The sequence below is a fragment of the Capra hircus genome, chromosome 1 (assembly GCF_001704415.2).
Source record: "Capra hircus breed San Clemente chromosome 1, ASM170441v1, whole genome shotgun sequence".
Lineage (NCBI taxonomy): Eukaryota > Metazoa > Chordata > Mammalia > Artiodactyla > Bovidae > Capra > Capra hircus.
The window spans coordinates 143,550,015-143,574,107 of record NC_030808.1 but is presented as its reverse complement, the minus strand read 5'-3'; the positions used below and the strand labels follow the sequence as shown (position 1 = coordinate 143,574,107).

Sequence of the window (24,093 nt, the reverse complement as noted above, 5' to 3'; positions counted from 1 at the left end):
ATCACCTTCACCGGGGGCGTGTGAACACAGCCAGACCGGCCTGGCTCCTCCTGGGAAAGGACAGGCTTCCACAGTTCCGAGGGCGTGACCCCACCTTCTGCACCACACCATGTGTTAGCCTCCAGGCTGTGGATGAATCGTCCCCGCCACCACCTAGGGGCATAGCAGGTAGAGGGACACTGATGAGCAGCCTCGTCCCTGCCTGCTTCCTGGGATGCCAGGCTACTAGGGGCCTTCTCTTGGGGACCTTCCTGCCCATCTGTGATCAAAAGACGTCTTCGCCGATGGGCACACACATAAAGCTAACTACCCCCTCCCCAGTTTCTGGGGCTCATATAGGAGCCCTCTGGTTCCCACCTGGATGCCCCTAACTGTGGGGCCACCCTGGTGTCTGCTGATCTAATGGTCAGGCTCTGGGGCCCTGTGCAGTTGAACCTGCATTTTTTGTTTGTTTGTTTAAAAAAAGCTTTTATTCATTTTTGATCAGGGAAAGGACAACAATCTCAATGTCAAATTGTCACCTAATCATATACTTGAACTTACAAGATTTACTGCCTAAAGACACTGCATCTACTGACTTGACAACATAACTTAAAATGAAAATCTCCTTTCTGTCCCCTAAGGTTGCATGTTGAAAGAATAAACAAGCCCTTGCAATAGCCAACACTGGCACTCGGCTTAGGTTTAAGATCAAATAGCAAAACAGGAGCAAAACAAGGCCAAAAGCATTATAACTTGATAGCCCATCAAGTACAAACATCACTGGAATAAAGAAAGTTGCAGGCACCAAAGAAAACAAGGGGCAGGTTCATTAGCATAAAAAAATTTACACTTGGTTGAAGGTGAGGCGAACTATTCCACAAGCAAACATGTATGCCAGTCCTAATGGCGAACACGAAACCAAAGCAACAAGACCGAAAACATTAAACTCAGTTAACTACACTGAATGTAAAATTCAAAACCTGAACTTATCTAGGATATCCGCCCAAATCTAGAGAGAAAAGGTTTTCTTTTTAATGCACCAGGAAGATCTGTTGTAATGACATGACTTGGTCACACTTAAGACTTGCATTTACATAAGAATCAAGGGCTCTCCTTCTCCATTGTTCTTTTATGTCTGAATGTGAATATGCTCAACTACTCAGCTCATGCACTAACCGCAGGAAAAAAATGACTGAAACCTACTAACCATGCCTTCTAAGAACTCACACCATCTAACAGTTAACACCCAGTACAGCTTCCTAACAATGCCCCAAGAGAAAACATTTTGTTCAGTTTGGTGCTTGCTGTGACATAAAACCAACGGAAGAGAATACAATTAATTTACTCAGCTACTACTTCAAATCTTTTAATCTAACTTTTGTTCAAACTTTTAATAACTTCATACCTATTTGCCCAAATTGTTGTGTAAAATCTAACTATATCTGATATTCTTAACCTGTAGCTCCTATAACACAGTTTTAGCCCCCCCCCACCCTGTAATGGGTATATCTAGACATTTTTAATCAAGAAAACAAAGTTATCATATTATGATCAGTCAAAGCTCTTTCTAGCAGACCACTGAATAAAACAAACCATTAAAAAATGCCTTTCTGGAGACAAGAATAAAGCAAAATATTTTCTTCATAAAAGGAGCTACCAGCATGCTTTGTCCCATTAAAAATTTACTTTTCAAAATATAACCAAAGACTTACGGTCTACTAGAAAGCTCCCACTCATCACAACAGTATAACTATGCCACAGAAACTTTCATGACAATGTCTCCAGATAGGCAGAGAGGAAACATTAAAGGTTATGATGGAAGCCTCGGTTAGAGGAAAATGAAGGCTTAAGAGCACAGAATCCATCTAACAAACAAGGGGGACAGAGAAGACACTGTAGCTGGCTATTCACAAAGGACCAGCTCTCTCTTCCTATGGAGCAAGACTCCCTACAAAATAAACTGTGCATTAATTATTGCTGATTTAAAATTACACTTTTACAGAGCTATTTAGTACCTGACGCAGAAAAACAGTCACATAAGGAAGCATTTATTTGAGGTTTAACATGTAATCATACAAATAAAGTCTGTATAAACACAAATCCACACAGTCATAACACAGAGAGCAAAAGACAAAGTAAAAACAAAGAAAACTAACTGGCGGCTATATACAGGTGGACACAAATTGTGTCTTGCACACTAGAAAGTCTGTTACAAAATAATCATCTTAGATCAGCAGAAGACCAATCTCCAATGTCCTCCCGCAAGATGGCTACTTGAGCAATCTCTTCCTGTTTCCTGCAGTGTCCCCTTTAATACGGCTGGTAATTGTTTCGGTGATTGCCACCCTCTCGGGATGCCTTGCCATAAGTGCTCTGTTGCCCACTGTAGTCTTCATATCCCTGTCCATGTCCATAGTTATACGCAGTATAACCATAGCTGCCATAGCCACTATAGTTTCAATCACCACCATAGGCACTATTGTAATTTCCATATCCTTGATCATAATAGTTATTAAATCCTTAGTTCCAGTTCTGGCCCTGACCTCGGCCTCGCCCCCTAGCACCACCTCGCCCACCAGCTGCAGCACCTCTTCCTCCCTTTTGTTGTTGCCGTTGCTGTCTATATACCTCTTTGGGTTGTGCAACTTTGATTTCACACTTCCCAGAACCAATCTGATGATATCTGCTTTCTAACAATGTCTTTACTGGCTCCTCGTCTGTATGTGTAAAAAAGCAAAATCCTCTTCTTTCATTTGTTTTTGTATCCATAGGAAGTTCCGTATTTCCAATCTCTCCAAAGGCTCCAAAATTTTCTTTAATTTGTTCCTCCGAAGTATCTGGGCTCAACCCACCCACGAAAACCTTTTTGGGAGATTCCTTCCCGTTTAAAGCTTTGGCCCTTTAAGGGTCTATCAATTTGCCACCCAGTTTGTGTTCTTTCAGTTCCAAAACCTTATCAACACTAGCAGCGTCCTTGAAAAGCACAAATCCAACTTCTTGTGATCTTCCAATAACAGGATCTGTTTTAACCGTGCAGTCCACAACTTCCCCAAATCGAGACATATATTCAGTTAGATCTTTCTTGCTTGTATCCCAGCTCAAGCCTCCAATAAACATTTTACCGTCATCCTGCTGGTTCTTGCTCGCCTTGATCCTGGATCCCTCTGCGAATTCCTCTATGTTGCTGCACTCCCTCATGTCTTCCCTAGTGCCGGAGTGGTCGGCGGAAGGTGCTGCCGCGCAGATGGAGTCGCGGCAGCAGCGGGGGCAGCGGAGCGTTGTATGGAGATGGATTTAAAATGGCGGCGGAAGAGCTGAACTTGCATTTTTTGACCACTGGGAGAACATGCCAGGCCCTCCGGCCGCTCCCATCCCCTTGTCTTCTGAGCACTAGTGGTCTGGTGTCAGCCTCTCCTTCCCGCCCTGACCTGCAGACTGCCCGCCCGAGTGTCCTGGGGTGGCCCTGCCCTACAGTGGGGGGCTGCAGTCGCCCATTGCTGGTGGGCAAGCCTGGGGCTTAGAATCAGGAAGTCCAGCTTTGTAGGACACCTAAGTTACGTTCAACAGATCAGTGACACGGCTGTCACTTTGACCTCCCCTGGTTCCACACCAGGCGGGGAAACGGACTGCACTCGTAAGCCGCTAATGAACACCAGTTCTCGCTTCACAGTGCCTTGTCTCGTCGTGATGGGAGCTACAGTCTCGTCCTGCCCTGGGCACCCAGACACAGTGCATGTTTTCTAGACTTTGCAAGCTGGCTCACAGAACCAGCTCCATCAGGAGAAAGCTCTGACTCCAAACGCACACTTCACGTGCTCAGTGCTGGATTTCTCAAGTGACCCTGACCTTGACACAGACTCATGCTGTTTGTGCGTCCGGGAGTATTGGCCTCCAGGGGCACCTCCACAGCCCAAGCCTTGGCCCTTCCCACGGCTGGCACCTAGAGAGGCTGGGTACCTGGAAGAGCTCACCACTCCTTGAAACAACCAGATCAGGAAGTCATGGGCGCTGAGGCCAGGGGGAGTTCACAGGGGTGGACAACAAGATGCCCCGGCCAACACTCACCTCTACCTGGTCCATCCCACCAATTTCAGCTCCAGGGAAACTCAGCCACCAGCAAGACCACCCAGAATGCTTGTCTCAACTTTCTCTTCTTTCATAGCACAAAACCCACCACACCTAAGTACTTACTGGTCCAGGTTTATCCTCTCCACACCATAGCCGCTGGGCAGGGACCCACCCTCTGGCATCTGCCTGCTTCACACCTCTGATTCTGCCATGAACACACCCTCACCCTTCAGAACCCTTCCTCCAGCCCTTGCATATTAACCTGACATAATCCCCAAGATATGGCTGTAGAGAAAGCGAAGGCAGAAGTGACAGCCAGTCACCGCCCCCCCAACTCCAACCCCACCCTCCCCTGCAGACTCAGAGTCCGTCCCAGGCAAATCGGGGAGGCGGCACCCCAGCAGGCTGGCACAGGGTGATACCTTGAGCCTGGGGGGATCTTAAACTGCATTTAAAAAGGGAAAGGTGAAATTCACTTTAGCGATGTATTCTATTTAACCCAGGGCAGTCAGAATGTCAGCATTTGAGCAGGCAGTCATATTAAGAAGGCAGCAATGAGGCGTCTGTGCCCTCATCCAAGTCTGTGAAGTCTGTGTGTTTTTACCTCCCAGGGATACTTAGTTTTCAGGGTCTGAGGCATCGCACGTTGGACCATCAGCTCTGCTGTTCGGTTCCGTGTGTAATGTTTGCGGCAGATGAAAGCTTCTGATCACTCTGACTGGCAGACGCTACAGACCCAGGAACCACTCAGCCGTGACAGCCTGATGGAAGCAGGGTCAAGTGTGGTGCGCTGAAGGCGGGCACAGGATGGGTGAACACAAGACCTCTGGGTCCCTGGTCCTTGCCTGTCTTTTGAAGCTCAGGGTGAGGACAGACAAACCACAGAAAACTTTGGCACGTTAAAGAGGAGCAAGTTCTCAAAAGTGGAGGCCAGCAGAGGCAGGGAAGGGTCCCTGGACAGACCACTGACCCAGCCCCCTCTCCTGCAGCTGGAGCTCAGGGAGAGGCGAGCCCACAGAGGGTGCAGACTCGCAGTCCTGAGGAGCATGGCCCTGACCTCCCGTCCCCTCTCCCCAGGAGGTCTTGGGGCCTCTTCCAGAGGGAAGGAGGGAGGCCCTGTGGGGAGCAGCTCCCAGCCACCCTTACCTAGGCTCTGGGCGCCAGCCTGCAGGACAAGTCCCAAAGGCCCTGAAGTCCCACGAGGTGGCTTTTATCCTGCCCTCAGCCCCGCCCCGTTGGCGAGGAAGGAGCTCCTAGGAAGATAGGAAAAAAGATCCTGCCTCCTGCCTGTGGCCAGAGATGGGGGCTTTTCACCCATGACTCAGACTCTGTGCAAGCCAGGAAGGCAAAAGCAGCCAGGAGAGCGGCCTGGGGCGGCTGCCACGGGGCCCAGGGGCGAGTGTGCTGCTGCCCATGGCTGCTGGCCTGGCCCCAAGTGCGGAGAGGAGCCAGGGACTGTGGCTGCCTCCTTCTTTTTCTTATTTTCAGAGACTGGAAGCTGGGACTTGACCAGCCCCCACATTGAAAGGAGAAGTGCAAGTCCACAGTGAAGAGCCACCCACGTGGAGAGCAGTGAGGAGGGAGGACAAAGAGTCCAAATTCAGGCCAAGGGTCAAGGACACACACAGTTCCTGGAAAATGACTACCCTGCCAAGTGGCAGAAGGAGCTGCTTCTGTACCAACTGGACAGACATCCTGTCCACGGGCACAGGCCCAGACAGGAAGGAGAGGGGACCAGTGGGAACCCCGTGTCTGGCCAGGAAGAGGGAGGTGGAGGCCACTGAGGGGAACTTGGGGAGAGCCCTTTAAAAGGAAACGGCCCAGATATGCACTTTTCCTTCCTACCTGGAATGAAGATGAAATGGCAAGGGGGGGGAGCAGCCTCCTTGAGACCACTGGGAGGACAGAAGCTGTGGACTGAGGAGTCAGAGTCCAGAGTCCCTGTGGCTCCATGGAGCTACCACCCCTGCCATGGACTGTCTTACTGTTAACAGGAGAAACACTGACCTGTGCCGATTTCTTAGACTACGCAGAGGCTGAACCTGCTCTCAGCAGATGTGGAAGTCTGGGGCAAAGGTGATTAAAGGGCAGATCTTGAAACTGTTACAAATTAACCTGAGTGGTTTAGGACTCGCCAGTGGTTCATAAATGTGGCTCCGGCTCTGCACTCCCATTGCAATCCTGTCGACACTGGAACAGGGAGCTGTGGAGGCCGTGCCCAGCATGCACCGGGTTCTCAACCCTACCCTTCCGAGCACCCTACCCTTCCCCCCGTGTTCTCTTGGCCTCACTTGTCCTTTCACAGCATAAATGCCCAATGACAGCAAGTCCTCTTGGGGACAGTTGCATCATGGGTCCTGATGTCCCCACAGTGTAGGGAGGAGAGCAGAGGCTTGTGGTTGGAACAGACGAGCTCACCCACCAGGGCCCAGCTGGGTGCACAGCACCCTGGTCCCAATCATGCCAACCAGGCCTGGGATCCATCCACAGCTGGAGGTTGGTCACCCAAGAAACTGCCTCCACATCCCCTCACTGGAGCCCCAGGGCCACCCTTCGCCCTGCAACCCCACTCCCAAGGACAGGAGCCCCCAGCTACAGTCTCTGGGCGACACTTTACAGGTTCTACCAGTTGCATAGATTTTTGATTCTAAAAAGTCAAATGCAAGAAAACAATGTCTCAGACACCCTTGAACCCACATTGCCAGGTAGCAGTGTGGGGTCTGAGACAGACCCCAAATCCAAAAGGGCAGCTCCAGGGAGATAAACTGTCAGCCTCGGACAGGCTACCGCATACACAGACACATGTGCACATGCAGACACGCGTGCACATGCAGACACGCACACTCAGCCTCCGGCTCCTCATCTGCAGGAGGATGGCTGGTGCGGGCGCCCCCGATGCCCCGACCCCAGAGCCTGTGACCCCCCCTACCAGGGTCACAGATGGTGTCTGAAGACAGGGTTGAGAGAAGAGGCTCCTGCCAGGCCAAACCCAATCCTGGTGAAACACAACTGCCCTGGGCCACCCTCCCAGCACCGGGCATGTTCCCACACATTCCAGCTCGGAGCACAAGGCAGGATCAGCACTGTGCCCTCCCCACATCTCCCGCAGCTCGCACCTGGGGGTGGGGGCTGGCGCACCGCACGCCTGCCTCCCACCCTCCCTCCTCCCCCACACACACATGTGCACCACACGCACGCCCACAGATACATCCCACACGTCTATACCATGTGCATCCCACATCCACACGCACATGCGCACCCCACGCACCCCACGCACATGTGTGTACCACACATGTGCACATGCACATGGGTGAACCACACCCACCCACACGTGCACCACACACACACGTGTGTGCCACACGCATGTGCGCCACACATGCACTCACCCCCCTGCAAGCCAAGCTGCTCTCCTCCCAGTGCTGCCACCCAGCCCACCCTCCCCGACCTTCACTCGAGTCCCCGCCAGCCTGAGTCAGCTGGGGCCTCCCTGCCCAGCAAAGGCCATGACCATGCTGGGCATCTGCTGTGGGCCCCGCTGAACCAAGAACAAAACCCCCACCCCATGGCTGCTGGGCCTGCCGTCCACACACCCCCCTGCTCCCCACTGGCTGCACTGCGTCCACCCAGCTGTCCCTCCATCTGTCTGACCCTCCTCCAGCCCACTCCTGCTGCCCCCCTGGGAGGGGCTGCTGCCCCCCTGGGAGGGGCTGTCTGTTCTCCCGCATCCTCCACCCCACCTGCCACCCTGCCACACCCCCAGTCAGGCTCCTGTCAGCATTTTGGTGTTCATCTGTTTATTACTGTCGCCTCAGCCCCCATCCCACCACTGCCCACCAGAATGCAGCCCGGAAGCCGGGAAGGGCCCCTAGGAACTGGCAAAGGACAGAGGGTCCCACTGTGGGTCTTTAGCACGTTTCATGTTTCTGTGTCACCTCCCCCAGGAGCCTCTGACTGCCCAGGAGCCCCTGAGCCCCCAGGAGCCTCTGCCCTCACCAAACAGAGGTCTGCAGGCACCTCGCCCACCCGACCCAAGCAGCACATGGGACGTGGCTGGCCCTTCCCTGCAGTTAGCGAGTGTTGAATAAGATCTCAGCTGAACCTGTTTCCAGGCTCAGTGCTTCACCCTCCCCACTGGGCGCCTGACCTCTGGCTGGGACGGCCCGTCCGAGGGGGCCTGAACAGGTCCACGGTCATGGTGGCCAGGTCCTCCCCAAGCCGACAAACCCCAGTGGACACCGAGGGCCCATAGCCACAGAGCAGCAGACCCTCCCAGCAGCCACGGGAGCCCGGACCAGGGCCTGTTCCGCAACCACTGAGGGGTAGGTTCTTTATGAGCAACCTGACTTCTAAGACAGACAACACGTGTCGCTGGCTACAGCATTTTTCCAGAGCGAATGACACAAAGTACCTGCAGCAGAGAGAAAACATGCGGACGGTCCTCCCTGGCCCCCAGCCCGCCAGCCCCAGCCCCCAGTGCTCCCTCCTTCCTCAGGCTTCAGCTCCTCACACCCAGGTCCTGCGGGAGGATTCTGGTTTCACCCCAAACAAAGAAGCCTACTTTCTCACAATGACCCACCAAGTGTTCATTAAACCTTCACGAGAGTGGCATCAGGACACAGAGGTATCCTCACACCTGCACCTCCTGCTGACCTCCCAAGATGTCCCCCCCACCCCGCCCCGTGCTCCTGGGACGTTCCCCACCACATCCACCCAGCACTGTGGCTGTGCGACGTGCCCACCTTCCCTGACACCCACTGGCCCATCCTGAGACTCCAGAGGTCGGGAAACGATCCCTGGAGACTCACTCAGAGAACCAAGCACCTGGGGCCGGTTACTGATAAACAGAAGCACAACCAACCACTGAAAACAAGCTGTCAAGGTGCCAAATAGTGGAGCTCCTGCAAGGTCCTTCACTGCCCCGATAAAGCCAAGTTCCTGGTGTCCCCAGCATCCCTGAGCCCCTCCCTCACAGAGGAAGACACACACACACAAGCCAGTGCAGGAGCTGCCCCAGGAAGGGCCCTTTGCTCGGGGGTGTGGGAGGCAGGAGTGTGGTGGCTGTGGTTGGTGACCAGCATGGACTTAAGCACCCGCTGGGCTAAGAACTACTGCGATAAGAACTGTCAGCATCTATGGCAGAGAAGGAAGGAGATAAAAAGGCCAGCTGACGGTCCTGGAAGGCCAGAGGCGGGGAGTGAGGAGCAGGTGGGGAGCGCCACAGCTGGGGCCCATGTGCCCTGCTGCCCACTCCAGTGTCACCCTCGGGACTCCCTGTCCCTCATTTGCAGATGGTGCCCAGAGCCTGTCTGGTCACAGCAGGGACTCTGAGAGAGCACAAGGGCAAACACCTGCACGGTACTGCCCGTGCCCAGAGAGCAGGGCATGAAAACACCGTGTGCCCAAACCCTGGTCCTCAGGTTTTCACATTATTTGAGACGTGAATACACTCTGCCTCCGTCTGAGGCATCCCAGGGTCAGAAGGGTGGGCACCACAGGGAGGAGTGAGTGAACACGTTCAACATGCTAAGTTCAAGAGCAGGCGGGAAAGCAAAGAAGGATGGTAACGAGATGATTACGAGCAGGAAGTCCAAGCTCGTCAGTGATCGTGACAAGCATACACAGCAGTCTACAGGTCCAGTCGCATGCTAGACCACAGGAGACAAGCAAAGCTAAGACGCAGTACCACAGAAAGACACACAAACACCCACAGGAAGAACGCTGGCCTGAGAGACTAAGGTCGAGACACAGACTTGGAGCCGAGAGGTCCTGGAGCCCTGAGAGGGTTGGCACGTGGGGACAAGTGGCTCTGTGCCCATACCTGTGCCTGTGACAGGACTGCAGGACACGCCTGGGCCACCAGAAGGCCCAGCGAGGAGCTCTGATGTGCTGCAGGGGACAGAGGGGTCCAAGCACAGGAGGCTGACCCGACAAGACACGCTGTGCGCTCAACAAGCTGGTAGGGCAGGGGAGGGTGTGGAGGAGGCGTGGTGGCAGCGGGTGACCCCATCACTCCACTCCACGAGCAGCAGCAGGTACACCGAGGGGGGCCCGGGTGTGCAGGGCTGTCCGGAGCAGGTGCCAGGGAAGGGAATGGCGCGGGGAGGGAGGCCACAGGGCCTCTTACTGTTGCTCTTAGGAGAAAAACAACAGACATTATCTGAAAGCGGGGGGGACTCAGGATCTGACGTAAATCTGCTCATACCAGGTAACCACTAAGGCCAAGCACACTTTCCTGACTGTCGGGTCAGCATCACCAAACACAAAACAAGATACCAGAAAGGCCAAGAGCAGAGAACAGCAGAGTGTGTCTGTGTATGGGTACCATTCTATCCGTACTCATCCCCCAAATACACAGAATACTGACAGCATTAATCCAAACACACGGATCAGGTCAGTACAAACGGATGAACAACACGAACACAAGGGAAGCCCTTTCATACGGGCTTGTGAGGAGCACTGAATCTTACATATTACCATTTGTAAAGCAGGTGGCCAGTGGGAACTTGCTGTATGAAGCAGGGAACCCAAATCTGGTGCTCTGTGACAATTTAGAGGAGTGGGATGGGGAGGAGGGCTCAAGAGGGAGGAGACATACATATACCTATGGCTGACTCATGTTGATGTATGGCAGAAACTAACACAATATTGAAATTATTCTCCAATTAAAAATAAAATAAAAATTTTCAAACATTCAGCTCTGCTAGGTATAAAAGAATAGCTCAACCAAAACAGTTCAGCAAGACTGAAAACAGTGAACAAATATACACAAGGAATGCTCAAAAAATAGGGTCCAAAATTTTTATATTGGAGAAGAAAATGTCAGGCAAGTGAAATTAAATGACACACAGCAGGACTATTTATAATGCTAGAAACTAAAATTCTCAAGGAAGATGTAAGTTTAGAGCTACACACCAAGCAATGCAGCTTCATGTTTCAGGAAGCAGAAATCACGGGGATGCCACAGAAACAAATCAAGGCATCTCCTAGTAACAGGAGATGTCAGTACTTTGCTCTGAATCCAGGAAAGAACAGTGGTCCAGAACTAAGAGAGACCTCAGATGATGCCGCCTGTTGAAGTGCAGCTGGAGGACAAGCAGCCAGGCCTGTGCTTGATGAGACAGGACGCACTTTCTCTCAGCTGCTCACAGAAGCGTTCACAAACAGTGCCCATGAATTAAGCAATGAAGAAATTTTCAACAAATCCGAAACAGGAAGTAAGATACAAACAATATTGCCTAGAAATGAGTAACAAAATCAGGAATCAGAAAAGGCCTGCTTCCTTGCCGCAAAATGTCAGTGTTCTCCCCTGACAAGTTACTCTCCAGGGAAAAAAAAGTAGAGACCCAAACTGCAAATTTCCTAGAAAACACAATGAAAACAAAACCAGTGCTTACAGGAAAATTTATCACACTAAATACTTTAAATCTTTAGAAATGAGAACAGGAAAATAAGAGAGTTAAGCCTCCAATTCAGAAAGTTGGAAGAAAATTTAAAAGTAACTGAAGGAATTAATAAAAGTAAAAGCAAAAATGAGTTAGGAAGAAAGTATTCTAATTAATGACTAAAGCTTAAAAGCTGGTTTTGGAAAAAAATCAATAAAACAGGTAAGTTCCCTATAGCAAGAAAAATAAACTAAGGAAAGGCAGAATACACAAAGAATACACAAAGTATGAGAGAAAAACCGTCAAAAGAAAATAAAGTTGTTTTAAAAATCATGGAAATAATTGTACATCTCTATGCAAATAAACTTGAAAACTTGGGTGAAATAGAGAATTTTCTAAGAGAAAAAAATTTTTTTTATAAAAACAGTGACCACAGGAAAGATAGAAAGTCTGAGCAGACCTAATTTTATAGAATTAAAAATTAATGAATGATACCAAACCCAGATGACTCACAAGAGAATTCTATCAACCCTGTAAGATCAGATTGTCTTAACATAATTTAACCTTCTCCAAACATAAGAAAGGAAGGAAATTTCCAAGTGCCTTTTTATGAAGGAAGTGTGACCCTGAATTTACTATGTGAGAATGAACACAGAAAAAAAGGAATTTGTCTAAACCAACGGTTCTCAGGAGTGATCTGGGAAGCCCAGGGGACCCTAAGACCCTGTCGTGGGATCAGACTCATCTGTTTTCCAAGCACATTCTTGGTAAAGTGGAGTTTTCATCACTAGCTCCACCACACTGCACAGTAAAGCCAACTGAATGCAGAGGCAGATAGTTCAGTCCAGTTGCTTAGTCCTGTCTGGCTCTTTGCGACTCCATGGACAGCAGCACACCAGGCCTCCCTGTCCTTCACCATCTGCAGATACTTCAGGGGTCTCCTATTGCATCATATGCTTGAGAGATTTACTACATTGTAGTAATATAAATTTACAAATAGCTGAGGAGAGAAGAGAAGCAAAAGGCAAAGGAGAAAGAAAAAGGTATACCCAACTGAACGCAGAGTTCCAGAGAATAGCAAGGAGAGATAAAACGGCCTTCTTCAATGAACAATGCCTAAAAGAAGAAAACAATAGAATGGGAAAGACTAGAGATCTCTTCAAGAAAACTGGAGGCAACAAGGGAACATTTCATGTGAGGATGGGCCTGATAAAGGACGGGAACAGTAAGGACCTAATAGGAGCAGAAGAGGTTAAGAGAGGTGGCAAAAAATACACAGAGGAACTATGCAAAAAAGGTCTTAATGACTCTAATAACCACGATGGTGTGATCATTCACCTAGAGCCAGACATCCTGAAGTGCGAAGTCAAGTGGGCCTTAGGGAGCAACACTACGAACAAAGCTAGTGGAGGTGATGGAATTCCGGCTGAGCTATTTCAAATCCTAAAAGATGATGCTGTGAAAGTGTTGCACTCAATATGCCAGCAAATTTGGAAAACTCAGCAGTGGCTACAGGACTGGAAAAGGTCAGTTTTCATTCCAATCTTGAAGAAGGGCAATGCCAAAGAATGTTCAAATTACCATATAATTGTGCTCATTTCACATGCTAGCAAACTAATACTCAAAATTCTCCATGCCAGGCTTCAACAGAATGAGAAACAAGAACTTCCAGATGTTCAAGCTGGATTTAGAAAAGGCAGAGAAACGAGAGATCAAATTGCCAACATCTGCTGGTTCATCGAAAAAGCAAGAGAATTCCAGAAAAACATCTACTTCTGCTTCACTGATTGTGCTAAAGCCTCTGGCTGTGTGGATCATAACAAACAGTAGAAAAATTTTAAAGGAAAGGAGCTTCCCTGGTGGCTCAGACTGTAAAGAGTCTGCCTGCAATGCGGGCGACTTGGGTTCGATCCCTGGGTCTGGAAGAGCCCCTGGAGAAGGAAATGGCAACCTGCTCCAGTACTTTTGCCTGGAAATTTTCACAGGAGAAGACTGGCAGGCTACAGTCCATGGGGTCACGAAGAGTCATACGCAACTGAGCGACTTCCCTTTGCCTGCCTCCTGAGAAACCTGTATGCAGGCCAAGAAGCAACACTGAGAACCAGACATGTTACAACGGACTGGTTCAAAATTGGGAAAGGAGTACATCAAGGCTGTATGTTGTCACCCTGCTTATCTAACTTCTATGCAGAGTTCATCATGTGAAATGCTACGCTGGATGAATCCCAAGCTGGAATCAAGATTGCTGGGGGAAATATAAATAACTTTAGATGTGTAGATAATACCATTCTAATGGCAGAAAGTGAAAAGGAACTAAAGAGCCTTTTAATGAAAGTGAAAGAGGAGAGTGAAAAAAAAACTGGCTTAAAATCTAACATTCAAAAAACAGAGATCATGGCATCCAGTCCCGTCACTTCATAGCAAAGAGAAGGGGAAAAAGCGGAAGCAGTGACAACATTTTATTTTCTTGGGCTCCAAAATCTCTGTGAACAGTCACTGCAGCCATGAAATTAGAAGACCCTTGCTCCTTGGAAGGAAAGCTATGACAAACCTAGACAGCATATTAGAAAGCAGAGACATTTTGCCAACAAAAGTCCATATAGTCAAAGTTATGGTTTTCCAGTAGTCATGTATGGATGTGAGAGTTGGATCATAAGGAAGGCTGAGTACTAAAGAATTGATACATTCAAATTGTGGTGCTGGAGAAAACTCTTGACAGTTCCCTGTACTGCAAGGAAATCAAACCAGTCAATCCTAAAGGAAATCAACCATGAATATTCATTAGAAGGATTGATGTGGAAGCTCCAATACTTTGGCCACCTGATGCAGAGTTGACTCACTGGAAAAGACCCTGAGGCTGGGAAAGATTGAGGGCAGGAGGAGAAAAGGCCAACCGAGGATGAAATGGCTGGATTGCATCACTGACTCGGTGGACATGGGTTTGAGCAAACTCCAGGAGATAGTAGAGGACACAGGAGCCTGGGGTGCTGCAGTCCACGGGGTCACAAAGAGTCAGACACAACTTAGTGACTGAACAAAACAACAAGGAATATATAAAATGATCTCTCTCTCTCCTCATTATATTTTTTTTCAGCTTTGGAAAATGTTGTTGTTGTTTTTCAGTGCCCAGCTCTTTGCGACCCCATAGACTGTGGCATACCAGGTTTCTTTGTCCTTCACTATCTCCTGGGTGTGGGAAGTCAAGAAACACCTGGAGTAACAGGCAAATTTGGCCTTGGAATGCAGAATGAAGCAGGGCAAAGACTAATAGACTTTTGCCAAGAAAATGCACTGGTCATAGCAAACACCCTCTTCCAACAACACAAGAGAAGACTCTACACATGGACATCACCAGATGGTCAACACTGAAATCAGATTGATTATATTCTTTGCAGCCAAAGATGGAGAAGCTCTATACAGTCAACAAAAACAAGACCAGGAGCTGACTGTGGCTCAGATCATGAACTCCTTATTACCAAATTCAGACTCATATTAAAGAAAGTAGGGAAAACCACTACACCATTCAGGTATGATCTAAATCAAATCCCTTATGATTATATAGTGGAAGTGAGAAATAGATTTAAGGGCCTAGATCTGATAGATAGAGTGCCTGATGAACTATGGAATGAAGTTCATGACATTGTACAGGAGACAGGGATCAGGACCATCCCCAGGGAAAAGAAATGCAAAAAAGCAAAATGGCTGTCTGGGGAGGCCTTACAAATAGCTGTGAAAAGAAGAGAGGCGAAAAGCAAAGGAGAAAAGGAAAGATATAAGCATCTGAATGCAGAGTTCCAAAGAACAGCAAGAAGAGATAAGAAAGACTTCCTCAGCGATCAATGTAAAGAAATAGAGGAAAACAACAGAATGGGAAAGACTAGAGATCTCTTTAAGAAAACTAGAGATACCAAGGGAACATTTCATGCAAAGATGGGCTCAATAAAGGACAGAAATGGTATGGACCTAACAGAAGCAGAAGATATTAAGAAGAGGTGGCAAGAATACACAGAAGAACTGTATAAAAAAGATCTTCACGACCCAGATAATCACGATGGTGTGATTACTCATCTAGAGCCAGACATCCTGGAATGTGAAGTCAAGTGGGCCTTAGAAAGCATCGCTACGAACAAAGCTAGTGGAGGTGATGGAATTCCTATTGAGCTATTTCAAATCCTGAAAGATGATGCTGTGAAAGTGCTGCACTCAATATGCCAGCAAATCTGGAAAACTCAGCAGTGGCCGCAGCACTGGAAAAGGGCAGTTTTCATTCCGATCCCAAAGAAAGGCAATGCAAAGAATGCTCAAACTATTGCACAATTGCACTCATCTCACATGCTAGTAAAGTAATGCTCAAATGTCTCCAAGCCAGGCTTCAGCAATACATGAACTGTGAACTTCCTGATGTTCAAGTTGGTTTTAGAAAAGACAGAGGAGCCAGAGATCAAATTGCCAACATCCACTGGATCATGGAAAAAGCAAGAGAGTTCCAGAAAAACATCTATTTCTGCTTTATTGACTATGCTAAAGCATTTGACTGTGTGGATCACAAGAAACTGTGGAAAATTCCTCAAGAGATGGGAATACCAGACCACCTGACCTGCCTCTTGAGAAATCTGTATGCAGGTCAGGAAGCAACAGTTAGAACTAGACATGGAACAACAGACTGGTTTCAAATAGGAAAAGGAGTACGTCAAGGCTATATATTGTCACCCTGCTTATTTAACTTATATGCAGAGTACATCATGAGAAACGCTGGGCTGGAAGAAGCACAAGCTGGAATCAAGATTGCCAGGAGAAATATCAATAACCTCAGATATGCAGATGACACCACCCTTATGGCAGAAAGTGAAGAGGAACTAAAACGCCTCTTGGTGAAAGTGAAAGAGGAGAGTGAAAAAGTTGGCTTAAAGCTCAACATTCAGAAAATGAAGATCATGGCATCTGGACCCATCACTTCCTGGGAAATAGATGGGGAAACAGTAGAAACAGTGTCAGACTTTATTTTGGGGGGCTCCAAAATCACTGGCGATGGTGATTGCAGCCATGAAATCAAAAGACACTTACCCCTTGGAAGAAAAGTTATGAGCAACCTAGACAGCATATTCAAAAGCAGAGACATTACATTGCCAAAAAAGGTCTGTCTAGTCAAGGCTATGGTTTTTCCAGTGCTCATGTATGGATGTGAGAGTTGGACTGTGAAGAAAGCTGAGCGCTGAAGGATTGATGCTTTTGAACTGTGGTGTTGGAGGAGACTCCTGAGAGTCCCTTGGACTGCAAGGAGATCCAACCAGTCCATTCTAAAGGAGATCAACCCTGGGATTTCTTTGGAAGGAATGATGCCAAAGCTGAAACTCCAGTACTTTGGCCACTTCATGCGAAGAGTTGACTCATTGGAAAAGACTCTGATGCTGGGAGGGATTGGGGGCAGGAGGAGAAGGGGACGACAGAGGATGAGATGGCTGGATGGCATCATAGACTCGATGGACGTGAGTCTGAGTGAACTCTGGGAGTTGGTGATGGACAGGGAGGCCTGGCGTGCTACAATTCATGGGGTCGCAAAGAGTCGGACACGACTGAGCAACTGAACTGAACTGATCTCCTGGAGTTTGCTCAAATATAGTTTTTTATTAAAAAATATTCTTTATGTTAACACGCAATGGGTTTATTGCTGCTCTTTTGAGTGAATCATTAAATAAAATTTTTTAATGTTCTGTGTTACTGTGGCACTGCTGACATTTGGGACCTCTGTCGTAGGGCTGCTGTGGGGCTGTTCTGTGCATCACAGGACATCTGTCTTCTACCCACTAGACACCCGTAGAAACACCCAACACACCAGCTGTGTCAACCAAAAACCTCTCCTCACATCACCAAACATACCCCTGTGTAGAGGAAGGATCACCCTCAGCTGAGAACAATGGAAGTCATACCTCACAAAAGCAAAAGCTTTATACAGTCCCCAATAATTTTTTAAGTGTGTAAAGAGACCAAAACTTTGAGAACCATTGCTCTTTACTTATGAAAATAAATATAAAACTTCCTTTAAAAATTAACAAACAGAATCTAACAGCACATTAAAAAGACAATATGGCAGGACCAAGTGGGGTCTGCTCCATGAATGCAAGGATGGTTTGATGGTTTGCTGTTGTTCTTTTGTTGCTAAGTTGTGTCAGACTCTTTGCAACCCCAGGGACTGTAGCCTACCAGGCTCCTCTGTCCATGGCGCATTACTTAAAAGGTCAATGAGATGTGTGAACACAGACATATGCAATACATATATCTTAGCAAACTGATTTCATCACATAGGTAATGAAAGCAAAACATCATGAGCAAGTTTGGTTTATGGCAGGACACAGGAACGATCTACCATAGAAACTCAATTGATCTAATAATTGTCAATAGAGACCAAAAAAGAAAAAACATGATTATGTCATGAGATTCAGGAAAAGCAGCTGATGACAAGTGCCATCCATGACTGTTTAGGGACGTCCACCCTTGAGACCCCTAATCCTCAGAGAGCTCACTGCAGCCTCTGTGATGAGACAAGGAAAAAACTAACAGAAATCAGGGTGAAAAGAAGGAAACCAGCTTTCCTTCTTTTTAGACAATCAGAACCCGTAGGTGATATGATTGTCTATAAAATCCAAGAAGCTCTTAAGTTATCGGTGATAGCAAGGGATAGGTGGGCAGCTGGGCAGGGCCTCCGTCCCCTGGGTCCCCTCACAGCCAGTGGTTCCCTTGAAAGAAGCTCACTTTGCTGGGGGGCCAGGACAGCAAAGCGGCGCTGAAGCTGAGAAGGGGCCACACGTGGTCGATGGGACGGGCACTCACAGGCCGGCCTCTTTCTAGCACCCACCCACCTCAGCCCCGGGGTCCCTGTGCTTCCACGGACATGCTTCTGAATGTAAATTAACACGCAAGCCAGCAGGAGACCACTTCAGGCAAGCCGGAACCGAGTGTGGGAAGGCGGCTCCAGACCGGACGCCCATCCCTGGGGCAGCCAGACCCCCTTGGAGCAGAGTGAGCCATGTCGGTGCTCAGGCTCCGCAAGGGCTCCAGAGGACTCTCTAGCCTCAGCTCTGTTCACCAGGAGACAAGGGGCCGTCAGGCAGATGGTGTGTCGGGGACACGGGGCCTCGTGGTGGAGTAGAGTCAGACCAAGGCCCCCGCCTGCTTCTGCTTCTGCTGTGCTTGCTCTTTACGTGCTTGAGGGACATGGCTCTGTTACTGAACTGATGACCAGCTGAACGTAACCACGTGTGCACATACCCTTACATGGGTCCCAACGAGAGGAACACAGTGTGGAATGTTCCAGAAAACAGACGCTCCTGGGTGGCAAGGGAATCCGGCCCAGGCCACTGTTCTTGTAGAGCCTAACCCACCCCACCCCACCCCCAACCTACAAACAGCACCAGCCAGGGGCTCTACACGGGCAGGGGGCAAAGTCTACCTTCCAGCAGGGGGGGCCGGGCAGGGCCGCTCACACTGCCGCAGTGTCCGAGAGGGTGAGCCTTGCTCTCTGCCAATTGTCCCCACTGCGCTCACCCAACCCCCTCCACACAGCCCCTGAACAGGAGGATGAGCGTGCCAGTTACACTTTCTGAGAAGACACACATAGCTCAAGTCATGAAAGCACACTCTGGGTCTAGGTAACTGAAAACCAGAACCAGGTATTGTGCTCTGCAATTATCAGCCAGACTTCTTACAAAGCTTGCGTGTACGTGTGCGCATGCGTGTACGTGTCTGTTTGTATACGTATGTCCAATCATGCTCTTTAGAACATACATAAAAGAGGAAGCTACGTCTTTTTAAACAAGGTAGGTTTGTGTATGTTAAAAGACCCCAAACAGGTTAAAATCAAGTCCCACAGACAGACGTCATGACACATAAACATTTTCAGAAACTGCATAAATGTTCTCATGTGTATGTTGACAAGTTCTGGAAGGATAAACCACAAACCATTTACAGTGGCAGTTCCCTCCAGAAAAAAAAAAAAAAGGTGGGATTTGGGATGGAGGAAAGAATGAAATTTTGATGACTTATTAGGTTTGGTTTTGTGTTTAATTTTTACAAGCATACATCACTTCTTTAATTAAAATGTAAATATTAACAAAAAGTTACCTGCTGGCTTACAAAGCTCCAATCTTCTGTCTTTGCAACCATTACATGGCCTAATCAATTAGGCTGAACCTGAATAAGATAGTGTTTAAGGGAAAAAGCTTGCCCTGCAGGACACCAGCCTCCTCCAAACACAACTTGGCCGGTCAAAGTCTGAGCCCTTTGTGAGTCCCCTTGTGTCTCGTTTAGAACAAAGAGGACCTGTCCCCAAACATGGCCAAGTGGGGGGGCCTCCCACCTTATCTGCCCTCGCAGCCTCTCCTTCTGCACCCCCACCTCAGACTGAGCTCTGAGATCCACGTGGGCCATGGGGGCAGGCAGCGAACAGCACTGTTTCAGCATCAGTACCTAAGAAAGACTACGGAAAACCTTCTAATCACCTTAAAACTTGTAAGAAAAGCTAATGGAAAACTCGTGTGAGCTAAAATTGCAGTAAGCTACGTAGGAGAGATGTTTAGTTTGTTTTACCATTCATCAGTGGGGGGGGGGGTGGGGGGCGGGTGGTGCAGAGCCAGTGACCATCATTGTGCCTGGGGCCGTGTGGCAGGTGGGGTGCTTCTCAGGAGCACTCAGGCCCCAGGGCCCGAGAATCCACGCAGCCAAGATCTGAGCATGTTCCCAGCTTCCTGCAGAGCTGGGGCAGGACGCCATGACCAGCACCAGAGTCCACCAGGGCTTGGGAGCCGGAGCGGCAGGGACAGGACCATGTACCCCTGCCCTCAGGACAAAGGGAGCATCGTGAGCCTGTGTCCTCCTCAGAAAAACACAGGTAAGACTCACTGTTCACAGATGGGAAGAGAATTGAATGATGAGGGGTTTTATAAGTGCTCAGCTACAAGCCGACTTGCAGAAAAACAGAGGTAAGCGTGCCTGATGAGCCCCCTGCTGCCACCCGTCCACCTGCCTCATCTCCACTCATCACACCAGCACACCGCGGTCTATAACTTCCATTTCTCTGATGACTACGTCACACATCTTTTCAGATGTTTATTGTTATTAGACACTTGGGTATCTTTTGAGAGGTACCAGTTCAAGTCATAAGCAAATGATTTGCTTTAACTTTCAGTACTGATGACTACTAGCTTATTGTGGTGGTGGTAGGGTGGGGGGAGGTTGCTCTATCTTTCCTGTCTCTAAAAACTGTTCAGTTGTATGCAGGTAACTGAATGTCGTTTCTTCTCGTAAACGTGGAGTTAATCTTGTTGGGTGCTTGGTTATCAGTCTGATCTGGGGATTGTCCAGTAGCTGAAGAGCCTCTGACTCGCTGCTCTCTTCCCGCTCCTGTTCCCAGCCCTCAAGGGCTACAGAACTTGAGGCTCCGTACCCCGAAAGAGGGAGACCAAACTGACTTCCATCTCTGACCTCCCCAGTTCTGTGCTTCCGGGAAAGGCCTGGCTGATGACCAGTGCCATTGGCCACTCTCCTCCAGAAACAAAGCAGTGCTGATAACGCATGGCTGCCGTGCACAGAGCAATGTGCTTTGCTGATCAGAAGGCTCTTGGTGCCCTCCACAGCCCCGCTGGACTCCTTTAGGAAAATCAACCAGCAATGCATTAAGGCCTAACTGTGCCCACTCCATCCGTCTCTTCAGTGTCACTGAGGCTGGGCCAGCGAGCCTGGCTCTCCAAGCGAGGAACTTCCGTGTCTCCCAACAGAGCCAGGTCCAGAGGACTGGGATGGGACCCTGTCTGACTGGGACTGCTCCAGGGGACAGTAATAAACACAAGCACACACACAACCGCACATGCGCACACACACGCGGCTAAAGCATCAGGCACCTCCCTCTCTGGACTCACCGAGGCCCAGGGTCAGCAGGGAGCGGGAGAATCGTCCTTGGAGGTTTCTAACTTCAAGGCCTGAAAGTGAAAGACACAACACAGTGTAGTTAGGCAGGACTAGAAAAATACCAGCAAACGAACTACATGCTGTTACCCTGAAATCAAAAGAGTCTGCACATCAGGGAGGCGGACGGTTATGAACGAACCTGATTTCCTGATGAACTGAACAGTCCACTAGCTGAGGCAAACACCAAGGACACAGCCTCGCGGGGCCTTTCCGAGAGCTGCTACTGTCCTCCGCCTTCTAAGGAGGCCTGACAGATGGCCCATAAATGAACATACCCAGAGAGAGGCAGAGGGCACACCCCAGGAAGGGCTGCAAAGCAATTTCAACCTCCGTGGGGGGCTGGCAGGAGCAGCTGAAGGTGGGCTGCCTCCTGCCTCGGAAGAGGAGCAGAACAGCCTTCAGGTCTCTGGCCTCTGGGTGACGAGGCTCCAGCTCCCAGGACAATGACCGTGCTGACCTCAGCAGCTCTCACCTTCCTCCAGACCCACTAACCCTGCAGACAGGCTCGTCTCCAGGTCAGCCCAGCCCTCTTCCACTACGGCTTAGCTTGTGATCAAGAAGCCAAAACCAGGCCTATTGGCTAAGTTTAGTCCTTGTTTTTGTGTGTTTGTTTTAAACCTTAGGTACGAGTCACCATTTAAATCATCGTGCTGTGTCCAGCTCGGTGGCCTTAAGAGCATTCACGCTGCTGAGCTGCTGTCAGCACCGTCCAATCACAGACCTTGTCCATCTTCCCACGCTGACCCTCGGCCCCATCACTCACTCACTCCCCTCCCCCTCCCCAGCCTCTGGCCCTGCCATCCTGCCTTCCGTCCCTGGTACTTGACTCCTCCAGGGGCCTCACATAAGTGGGTCACTCCAGCGTTTGTCCTTTTGTGTCTGGCTCATGTCACGGAGCAGCCTGTCCTCAAGGTTCATTCATGCCATAGCACGTGTCAGAATTTTGTTTTATGCTGAGTTGCTTCAGTCATTTGTCCGACTCTTGGGCAGCCCCAAGGACAGTAGCCCGCCAGGCTCCTCTGTCCATCGGATTCTCCAGGCAAGAATACTGCAGTGGCATAGTTTTCTTCTGCTTGGGATTTGTGGATCTCCTTGAAAATCAGTTTTCATCAAATTTGCAAAATTTTAGCCATTTTTTTTCAAATATTGTCCATCACACATCCTTTTCAATTTCCTATTTATTATCCCTCTTTATGGTTACACTGATGATGTTGTTTTTTTTTCCCTGCCTCTTTCCTGTGTTTCATTTTTAGAAAGTTTCTGGTGCTATATCTTCAATAATACTGATCTCGTGTCTGCAGCGTCTGACCCACTATGAACCCATCCAGCGCAGGGCTTTCCTCTCTAGAAGACTTGGGTCTTTTTTTTACACCATTCATTTTTCTCCTCACCTTGTGCATAGCTTCTCTGTGTCACTGAACACATGGGCCGTATTTATAACAGACATTTTTAACATCCTTCTATCCTGATTCTACCATCTGGATAGCGTGGATCCACCTGGATCTGTTTCTAATTGATTTTTCTCAACTTCTGGGTTACATTTTCCCACCTGTTTGCGCGACAAATAATTTCTGCCTGGTTCCTGGACACTGTGAACGTGGCGTGTTGGGGGGTGAGTTTGTTGTCATCCCTCAAATATTGTCAGGCCTCATTAGTGGATGTCATTAACTTACTCAAGAGTTGTTCAACTCTCTCCAGGCTTCCTTCAAGCTTTGTATCTATGGGTCCTGAGCAGGCTCACGTCTGGGGAGGAGACAACCGCCTTTGAGGACCCTGCTCAATGCCCTCTGAACTGTGAGGTCTTTTCACCTGGCTGCTGAGTATGCAACTTCACTCACAGCCCATGTGAACTGAGGAAATAATGATACCCACGCTCTTCCAGGTCCCCTGACCTTGGGGGCATCCCCCACACCTGCGATGGTCAACAGGGTCTAAGCGCGGGGTGGGGGTTCTGTGCTCAGCGCCCTATAGCTCCTGATTCATGCTCTCCTATCCTCTCCAGCATTTCCCCCACAGATTCCAGCCTCCCTGGAGCCCTGGTCACCGGGTTACGCCTCCACCACCCTCCCTGTGCTCAGCTGGCAGGTGCAGGGGATGAGCTGAAGGGGGCGCCCCTCCTGTGGGGTCACTGTCCAGCGCTCCTGCCGTGCGTTGTTTAACGTTGCAACCTCATATGCTTCTGTTTGGTTTTTCCTGCTGCTCAACGCAGGATGTGAGATCTGGTCCGGGTCACCCGGTCACGGCTAGAAGTGGATGTTGGGATCCCGTGTTTGCATTCCATTTCTCACTCATCCAAGTGGGCACCACTGCACTTAGCTGAGAGGCGCTGGCCATATTGGAGGCAGAGGCTGCGGCTGTATAGAACGGTGACGCTCATGACGTCTGGAAAGATGACGGGTGATTCTCCTGCATGCAGGCAGATGGAGGGGTGGTCCAGGTGGGCGACAGCACAGGCAGGAGGGTGCGGTCAGAGCTGGCGGCAGGTGGCAGGACCTCCCCACTCACTGTCCCTGCTCGAGAGTATCACGGGCACTCAGGTACTGGCCATACAGCCTCGCCAGAGCTCTTTCTACCTTCTAGTACAAGCCCCTAGGCAAATGAGTTATTCGCATATTTTCTCTCATCCTGTGGGTTGTCTTTTCACTTTCTTGATGGCATCCTTTGAAGCACAAAGACTTTTAATTTTGATGTTAAAAGCCAG

General features: G+C 49.3%; 1 protein-coding gene and 1 pseudogene across 3 annotated transcripts in view; both read right to left on the bottom strand.

Moving 5' to 3' along the window:
- The window catches only part of AGPAT3 (1-acylglycerol-3-phosphate O-acyltransferase 3), a 92,181-nt gene that overhangs the window by 48,503 nt on the left and 19,585 nt on the right, over nt 1-24,093 (bottom strand). For all 3 annotated transcript variants that reach the window (XM_018051819.1, XM_018051810.1, XM_005675655.3), the window contains exon 2: nt 21,344-21,403. The gene's annotated coding sequence lies outside the window, so the exon portion shown is untranslated. The remainder of the gene's footprint in view (nt 1-21,343; nt 21,404-24,093) is intronic.
- Nucleotides 1,911-4,353, bottom strand: LOC102169428 (annotated as a pseudogene).